The sequence below is a fragment of the Amphiura filiformis genome, chromosome 2 (assembly GCF_039555335.1).
Source record: "Amphiura filiformis chromosome 2, Afil_fr2py, whole genome shotgun sequence".
In the NCBI taxonomy this organism is placed as follows: Eukaryota; Metazoa; Echinodermata; class Ophiuroidea; order Amphilepidida; family Amphiuridae; genus Amphiura; species Amphiura filiformis.
Genome location: NC_092629.1, coordinates 87,339,955 through 87,348,813, shown reverse-complemented (window position 1 = coordinate 87,348,813; position 8,859 = coordinate 87,339,955).

Genomic DNA, 8,859 nt, shown 5'->3' with positions numbered 1-8,859 from the left:
CGTGGTCCACCTCATGAGGTAGACCATGTGGTGTGACACCCGGTATTTCTGTCAGTGGAAACACAACGGTTAACGGTTGCTGGGAGTTGAACTTCTTTTGTACATTTTATGTATCACATCGTGACCTTAAAAGCAGCTTGGGGGTCAGGAAAATATTTTCAGTACTTCCAGGGACTATCTTTTGGAATTTGCAGGAGAGCATTAAATAGCTCTTCTGGAGCCTTCAAGGAGAGCTGTTAGAGCATTTACAATAGAATGTAAGGAGAGAATGGTCAACTAGGGAGAGCTAAAAATCACTCCTTCATCAGATACAAGGAGAGCAGTAGAGAGTAATTGCTCTCACTCTCCTCAAAAGGCAATCCCTATACTTCCGGTACACACCACCAGGGGCGGCGCCACAGGGGGGGCAAGGGGGGCAATTGCCCCCCCCCCCTATGATTTTCAAAAAAAGAGGTAAAAGGAAGGAAAAGAGAAAGAGAAGAAGAGAGAGAAAGGGAGGGAGAGAAAGAGAGGAGGAGAAGTAGAAAAGGAGCCATTCCCTCCATGGCCATGGTTAGAAGGAGAAACTCCCCTTCGGACATCTTGCCCTTTGTGGAATGCTGACCTACAAGGTTTTAAAGTTGTTGGTTTTTATATTTTGGGCCCATTTTGGTAAATTTTTCCCCATAAAAGTCACATGGCCTCTCTTGCCTTTTCTCCCAACTACTTTAAAAATCATGGCTACGTCACTTTTCTGTGTCATGCAGCAATTTGCTTTCAGTCCGATATCACACAACTTTTACGGGGTCCCATCACATTGTATATCCAAAACCTATACTAGAAGCATACATTTTACAAGAACCTAATTACTAGAACCTCATACTAGGACCTAATATTTTTCGCTCGCAAATGGTGGGCAAATGTTGTCCTTTTCTGACTGAAAAAGCATACAGAACTGGGTTTTTTTCATTCGCTACGCTTCATAAAGTGGACCTTTTCGACTTTTCGTGATCATAGAGGCGACTACTTCCGCCCACGCTCCTGATTTCGACTTTCAGTTTGAAATATTTCCAACCTCAAGACACCCCCCATTCATATCGTTTTATCGTGCCAATTTATTAAAAAAACGGCATATCATATACATGCAACTGACTTAACACACCGCGTTGCAACCAGAGGCGTAGGCTAGATCCGACCTGGGGTGTGCTGGGGTATAAATCCCCCCAATATTTTGATATGGTAGATGGTCGATGGTCCATACAATCATTCCCCAATGTTGACGCGTACCATGAACTTAATTTGTTGCCAAAAGGTACTGGATTCACTAGAGTAGGTCCATACCTAAAACCAGCGGGCTGAAAGTCGGGCCCGTGAATGAAATCCATAAAAATATGAGGTTGGAAAATAAATAAATAACCCTAAAATGGGTGAAAATGGTGCATCAAATGGCTTCATTTGTGCTTTCATTTTGAAAATTTTCCAAATTCTGAGGGGGCACATCCCCTCAGACACCCCCCTGCGTCAAGCATAGCGCTTGACGGGCAGCTGTCAGCGCCGCATAACAAATTTCACAAATTGTTTGGCCCCCCCTATCAAAATACCCTGCCGCCACCCCTGCACACCACAACCCTTATTTTAAGCATCAGTAGAAACATGCTGGTTCTTGTCTGGATCGAATTGTGGGTTACATGCAGGTAATACCGGGTAAAAATACAGAGTGCTCAGTGTAAACACACAGATTAACCTCAATCGCGATGGGCGAAGTTCAACTCAATTTTAGACTGTTCAAAATAGACAGAGGTTGCTCTACAGCCTCAGGTGATTCATCAAAATAACTAAAATTTACGAAAGCGTACAAGGTGGGATTAAAGCTGCGAAGGATCTTTGCAAATATCCAAAAGGAAAGCCTGTAGTAGCTCTATCATGTCTATATACCTCAAATATAATTTGTAATTGTAACCTGCATGTGATAGCCTATTCACTTCAGTTCAGCAAATTACTTCAGCGGTGTCCGTCTGATTATCGTGTAAAAAGAACTAGGTCCAGTGTTCGAAATAAGCACTTATCCTCTTGTGCTCTTGTCCAAAAATCACTGGGGACAACCATATTGAGACATGTACTTATCCTCTGGACAACCACTATATTTTACCTTGTAAATATGACACATTTTGGGGACAACCAAAATGTTTTGAGGACTTGATTTATGCTCCATATTTTCCTTATTTCGGACACTGACTAGGTCACACAATACTATGCACTTTGACTGGCGAATGAGGTACTGATGTGATGATATCGACGTGATTCAATTAACCAATCAGAACCCCACTTCCGTATATCATGGCTTCATGCCATAAATTGCGCCAAAATCATGAAAATTGAAGTACTTACTGATGTGCTGAAAACTCTATCAATTCTTCTTCCTTATAAGTGCCTCCCTCATACATGTCATATGTATGAGTATTGTCGCACTGCATACAGACAAGCTGTACTTATTTTTTACTCTGGAACCTAGACTTAGACAGCGGTATAGCAACTTATACAGATCGACATAATTCCATACCCGGGATTGCATATATATATTGGCTCAAAATAAGCTAAGGTGTCATAAAAGTGTAACACACAATTATTTTTCCAGCTCTTTTCTTTTGGTCTCCAACCAGGTTTAAATTATAGTATGCACATATATCGTTCATAATACACTAAAAGAAAGATAAGTTATAGACCATTTACTTCACAAATTTAATTTTCTAGCCCTTGCGTACGTTATATTTGACAGACACAATTTTGATGATTTTCTGCAATCAAATAAAAATTTATAAAGTATTACATAAGGTATTTTGTGGTTATTTAGGTGTAGGACCTACAGCAACTGATTGTGGAAAAAATGTGTCTAAATATTACAATAAGGAGGATAAATTGTTATAAATAAAATATGTGTGTCTGTCAAGCCATAACACACGCAAAGATGTCTGTCAAATGTAACATACAGAATAATAATTTGGCAAAAACAGTAGTTCAAGATGGGAAATTGAATAAAGATCACATGCAGTTTATAAATCACATGTTTTAAAACACTTTTATAAACTCTAAACTATCATCATAATGTGAACATCAAGTGATTTGTAATTTTTTTAAGCGTATTGCGTATGTTACTTTTGACAGACACATACAAATCTTGCGTATGTTACTTGCGTACAAATGTTTGACAGACAACACTTAACAATGGATTGTGTCATCAAAAAAGCTTCTCCTCACAAAGTGATAGTGCCATAAAGCTAGGTGGAGCTAAATGCTATGTCATGTAGCATAATTAGCTGTATCACCCTAGTTTAGCAGGAATTACAGCACCGTCTTGCGTATGTTACTATTTGACAGACATTTCAAGAAAAATTTTAAAATTGTTATATGTTCAAAAAAGATGGCAGCCACTTACAAATTGATTATAATATGGAGAAATGAAGTTATTTACAATAGATTTACCCTTTAGTTTATGCTTCAAGTCTTTGTTTATAAAAACTGAGGGACTTCAAAATCAATCAAAAGTTTGACAGACAATAGTAACATACATAAGGCAAACTTTTAAATCCTTTTTTGATCTGTTAACTTATAATTCATAATGCCTCTTTCTGTTTTTTTGATTGGTTTACTGCACCATTTTGGGAAACAGGTCACATGAATTTCTATAAGGATCCATAAAAAAATTAAAAGCTGTTGAAAAAAGGCGTCTCTTGGCATGTTACAAATAAAAGTGTAAAAATAGGCATTTTTACAGCTATTTTTTATTTTTTTTATTATTTAGAGTGAAAGGATTTTACTTAAATTGTGTATGCTATGTCTTTACTACCTGAACTTGCCACTAAACTAGCAAATATTCCATTTCTATAATTATTATTTTAAAAAAAAGATGTCAAAATATATGGCTATAATATGACACCTTACCTTAGCATATTCTGAGCCATATCATGCACGTGTTATGATTAATTTTGTAAAATATGAAAATGATCAAGATATGGTGTAAGCTTACCGTCATGACCGTGGGTGTTTCTCAGTTAACACTACTGTCACGTTGACCACTGCTAAAAAGGTATGTTTCGACTTCATTACTTACCACCTTACACGTATTGTTCAGCCATCAGCTGCCGTTATAACAGCTCCAGCTTCAATAATATGTCTACGAGTTACGACCTTCACTGCCAAAACTCTCTCGCTCAGTGCCAAAAACAGTTCGAGCAATCTATCATTGAATCTATCAAGCTGAGACTAAAATACAAACGGGAGCAAAATACCAGACACATGTGTTAACAAGCTTAATCCGAAAAGGCTGCCGCAAGTAAAATCCCCTGAGGCAAAAATAGGGATGACGATATGTCGCCCTCAGGAGGAATAAAACTTTTAGCCAATGAGAAGTTGTGTAAAAATCCTGAATGAATGTATACAATCTAAGCTAGCTACACTAAGGGAGTGTCGAATTCATAAATACTTTAATGAGGGTTGGAAAATAATATTATAGAGGATCAACAAAATTTTGGGTCCTAAAATGGGAGGGGGACAGAAAAAAATCAGTCCTTAAGGGGTGGTGCAATAATTATGAGTACCTCTGGGGAGGTGAATGATAGGGGGGGGGCAAAGATTTTTGGCAGGGCAAAAGGGGGTGGGGGAAACATTTTTGGCAGGTCGAAAGGGGGGTCAAGCGATTTTTGGCAGGTCGAAAGGGGGGGCAAGCGATATTTGGCACAGATATTTTGGGCACCGTTTCTATATCACATCCTAAAAAGGTGTTGGAAAACATTAGGAACATGTTCAAATATGCAAAATTTCCTGCTTGCATTACATGATAAAACAATTTAAGGTTTTAAATTCAGGTTCCTCAAAATCTGGCATGTGTAAGGGGGGGGGGGGCAAAGATTTTGGCACATCAAAAGGGGGGCAAAGATTTGTTGGCACAGCCGAAAGGGGGGGCAAGCGATTTTTGGCAGACCAATTTGAGAATTCACCACCCCGGGGGTACACATAATTACTGCACCACCCCTAAGGTCTCAGATAGTGATGTTTTCATATATCAAATTGCATTTTGAATACAATGAATGTCCTTCAAATAATTTAAGATTTTTGAAATTTGCGATATAATACACATTTTATGGCAAATGATTAAAAATCGATATTTTTTAAATTTAAGTCTTCGAAAGTAAATTGCATAAATGATATGTACTTAAAGTGTATGTAGCTGGGATGAAAAGCCGTTCATCATATGAAAATTTTGACCTTTCGTATTGAAGATATAGATTTTTCCCTTTTATGCATGCGTGTGCTCTGTACGATTAACATTAACCTTGTGAATCAAAACTGTGACAACAGAAATACGCACTTACCTCACTACCAAACTTGAGAATAACCAATATATAGATTAATCCAACAAGCCAAGTCATGGTCAGGATTTGTTCGGCCATATTTGGTACCCGCATGCACCAAACAGGTGATTAAACCTGCTTAAAATTCGATGTTAGATTCTTTTGTGTTGTAAACCAACGCTCTGCAGGGTCTATTGTTCTATTGTTTCCGATTAGAGCACTGACATATTGGAAAATGTTGCCAATCAATATTCATGAGAGTGTACATTCAACGTCCAGTTTGCGAAATTGGGTGAGTTGTGTTTGGTAGGGGTGAAATACATTTGACTGGGCGTTTTAATTACGTAACGAATAAAGGCATTCACATCATCGAATGGCTGCCCAGTGCTGTTATGTGGTTATTATATAGGCCTAATAATTATTATTAAATGTATTCATCATTCCTTTCTTTTCCCTTCTCTGTACTTATTCTTTCCTAGGCCTACACTTTATCACTCCCTCGCTCTCATTGTCCCCACTCACTCTCACTCTCTCATTCCCATCATTTTCCTTATATTTCTATTTATACTTGTCTTTATTATATCTTTTTATTTCTCCCTTCCTCCAGCCCTCTCTCATTCTCCATATCCCCTCCTCCCCTCTTCCTCCCTCCTCCCCTCCCAAGACTTCTCACAGAGGTGAATCTGCCCCTCCCCAACCCCCTTCCCTCTTTGGGTACACCACTATTTCTATACCAATCTCCTTCTTAAAATAAAATTAAATGGAAATTTCTTAAAAACAACCTTTATAGGCCTATACTTATACTTACATGTATACGTATAGCGATTACCATTATAGTGTAATATAGATATATGGACTGGAAATGGCAGCCTTCATACATTCTAATGTGTAATCGATCACCAAGAGCAATTTATGAAATGAAACACCTATCGTCAGGTGGGTGGTAAAGATGATTGCATCGACAGCTAAAGCCTCCTTATAGTCTTCAGACCCACACAAGCACACATTTGGGATACATTGAGTACAATGGTACCACTTTACACATGACTGCCCTTACACATGACTGTAGTGTGGTCACTTATTGATACTCGCCTGTTGTGTAGAGCGTTAATATGATGCCGGATCAGTGACCAATTTAATGGCGGAACCCCTTTATTGAAACAATGGTACCACTTTTATGAATAGCCTGTCGCAACTTCTAATCGGCATCAAGCGAACAAAAGATTATATAATCTATTGCGACTCTATTTCTATTTAAAACCTCTTTGTTGTAAACAGTCATCATTCTTTGTCTATGTGTAACACGCGCGTACACAGGTGATAGAATGCAGTTTATAATACCCTTCAAGGCCGCATCATCTCACATTTTAGGTGAGATAGTTGGGTCCCCGTCATGGCTAATGGCTACCATTGAGTAGTAGGAATGCGTGAAATTCGTCTATAGGGAAGGTCCTCAAATTAATGGGCTATTCCATTTAAATTTCACACTACCCCTGTGGAAGAATTAGCCAATGTCTTCCACAGAGGGAATACAAGTTTCGAAAAGAATAGAGTTGGGTAACTTCCATTTGAAATACTCACTCCAGTTGTGGAAGATATAGGTAAAGCCATAGTACAGAGGGAGTATGGGTTTCAAAATGATTAACCCTGACCAATTACATTTGAAAAACATACTCCCCCTGTGGAAGATATTCCCAAAATCTTCCACAGGGGTAGTGTGGATTTTAAATGGAATAGCCCAATTGTCAGCTTTGGATTGGATGGATTAGATAGCAGGATATATTTATAAAATAAACAGTATGATTCCCTGTTTTCTATAACACACCGCCACATTTTATCACGGTTGTTTGGTGGGATAATTTATGTACAACTAAATTTTAGGCTTAAACAGCTAAAAGCCATATCATGCTAATGTATATAGATGCTTTTGAATCATTCTCAACTTTAATTTCCACTCTTTTACAAAATTATTTACTTTTACAGCATTTTTAAAGCTTTTTCAGATACAAAAAGTATCTATTAATGACAAAATTGGTGGCGCTATTTAATTACTGGAAATTACTCTTTCAAGTTTTTAATACAAATAATTCCTGTTATTGTTTGATAAAATATGTTTATAAAATTTCCTTGTTGCTTGTTTCACCTATTCCAGCTATTTTAATGGCAGTATTAATCACCTACCCCTTGCAAATAAAGAAATATGATTTAGGATAAATAGCGCCATCTATAGTTTGCATTTAGTTAATAATGAAGCCAATTCTACATACATCAAACAACCATGTTATTTGCATGCCATCCTATTTCGGACATAAAGAAAGGCCTTACAGCAATGATACAAATCAAAATTACACACAAATGTAATAACAAAAACATCTTTATTTTGTAACAAACTGCATTATTCCATAGAAAATGAACTTCCAAAATTTTCTTGTTATAAAGTCAGAATAATAGATTTAGCAACCACTAAAGTTTGATCAGTTTATATAGACCTTTTTCTCAGACATCACCAATCAATCGATATTGGGTTCAGCATTTGAGTCATCAGCACCCAAACACCGCGCCTGTGCGCGCGATCAACTTTGTGCCACGCTAGGCGTCCTGCTCGGGATTGCCAGCTCGCAGTACGCGTTTAGTTCTTAACGGTGTAAACAGTAAACAAAAATGTGAAACAAAACAACGATTGATTTTCAAATAGCATCACAGATTTTCTGTATCTTTTGTATTTTGTAGTATCAAAACAAGCTGAAACAAAGGTAACCAGTATACAGTTCCTGTTTAAACAATTATTTTATGGAAGCTAAAGTGAAAGATGACAAAACAGAGGAGAAAATATGCAGTATCTGGTGTTTACACACCGTGAGCACGTGGGAAACGCTTGGCTGTTTGTTTACATCTGAGACCCCAATAAGGGCGGAAATTATTCAGCTTTTGTTACTGCGCGCATCAATAAAGTTCCAACTCACGCTCGCCTAAATTCACATAAGCGTGCGCCAGTCACACATTACGCAATGCACAACTAGCGTAAGCATTGCGCCCAAGTGCGTGCATGCCATTCTATATCATACACCGAGTCTTATTTTTTCTGCCTTTTATAAACCGAACAAACTTTAACAAAGGCTGATATTGGGCCAATTCATTTACAGTCCACACTCCCCTGTAGAAGAATTTTGAAATGCATTTATCTTTCACAGAGGGAGTATGAATTTCAACTGGAATTAGCACATTATCGAACTCTATTTTAAACTCGCCCTCAGTCTGTGGAAGATTCAGGTAGAATTTTTTTTTTTCAGTGTGGTGTACACAATTCAAATGGAGCTGCCTAATGTGTTCATTCCATTTGAAATTCATACTCCCTGTAGAAGAAGCTACATACAGCTCAGCGGTTAAGCCATCTCCTTTGTTATGCATATTGCATTTTGGAAGAGAATTTTGATATAAAATTGGATCGATTGAGCCCATGTTTATTGGTCAAGCAATGAGTTTCAAAATATTGGATGAGACATATAGTCGAGTCCAATATTTCAAAACTCAT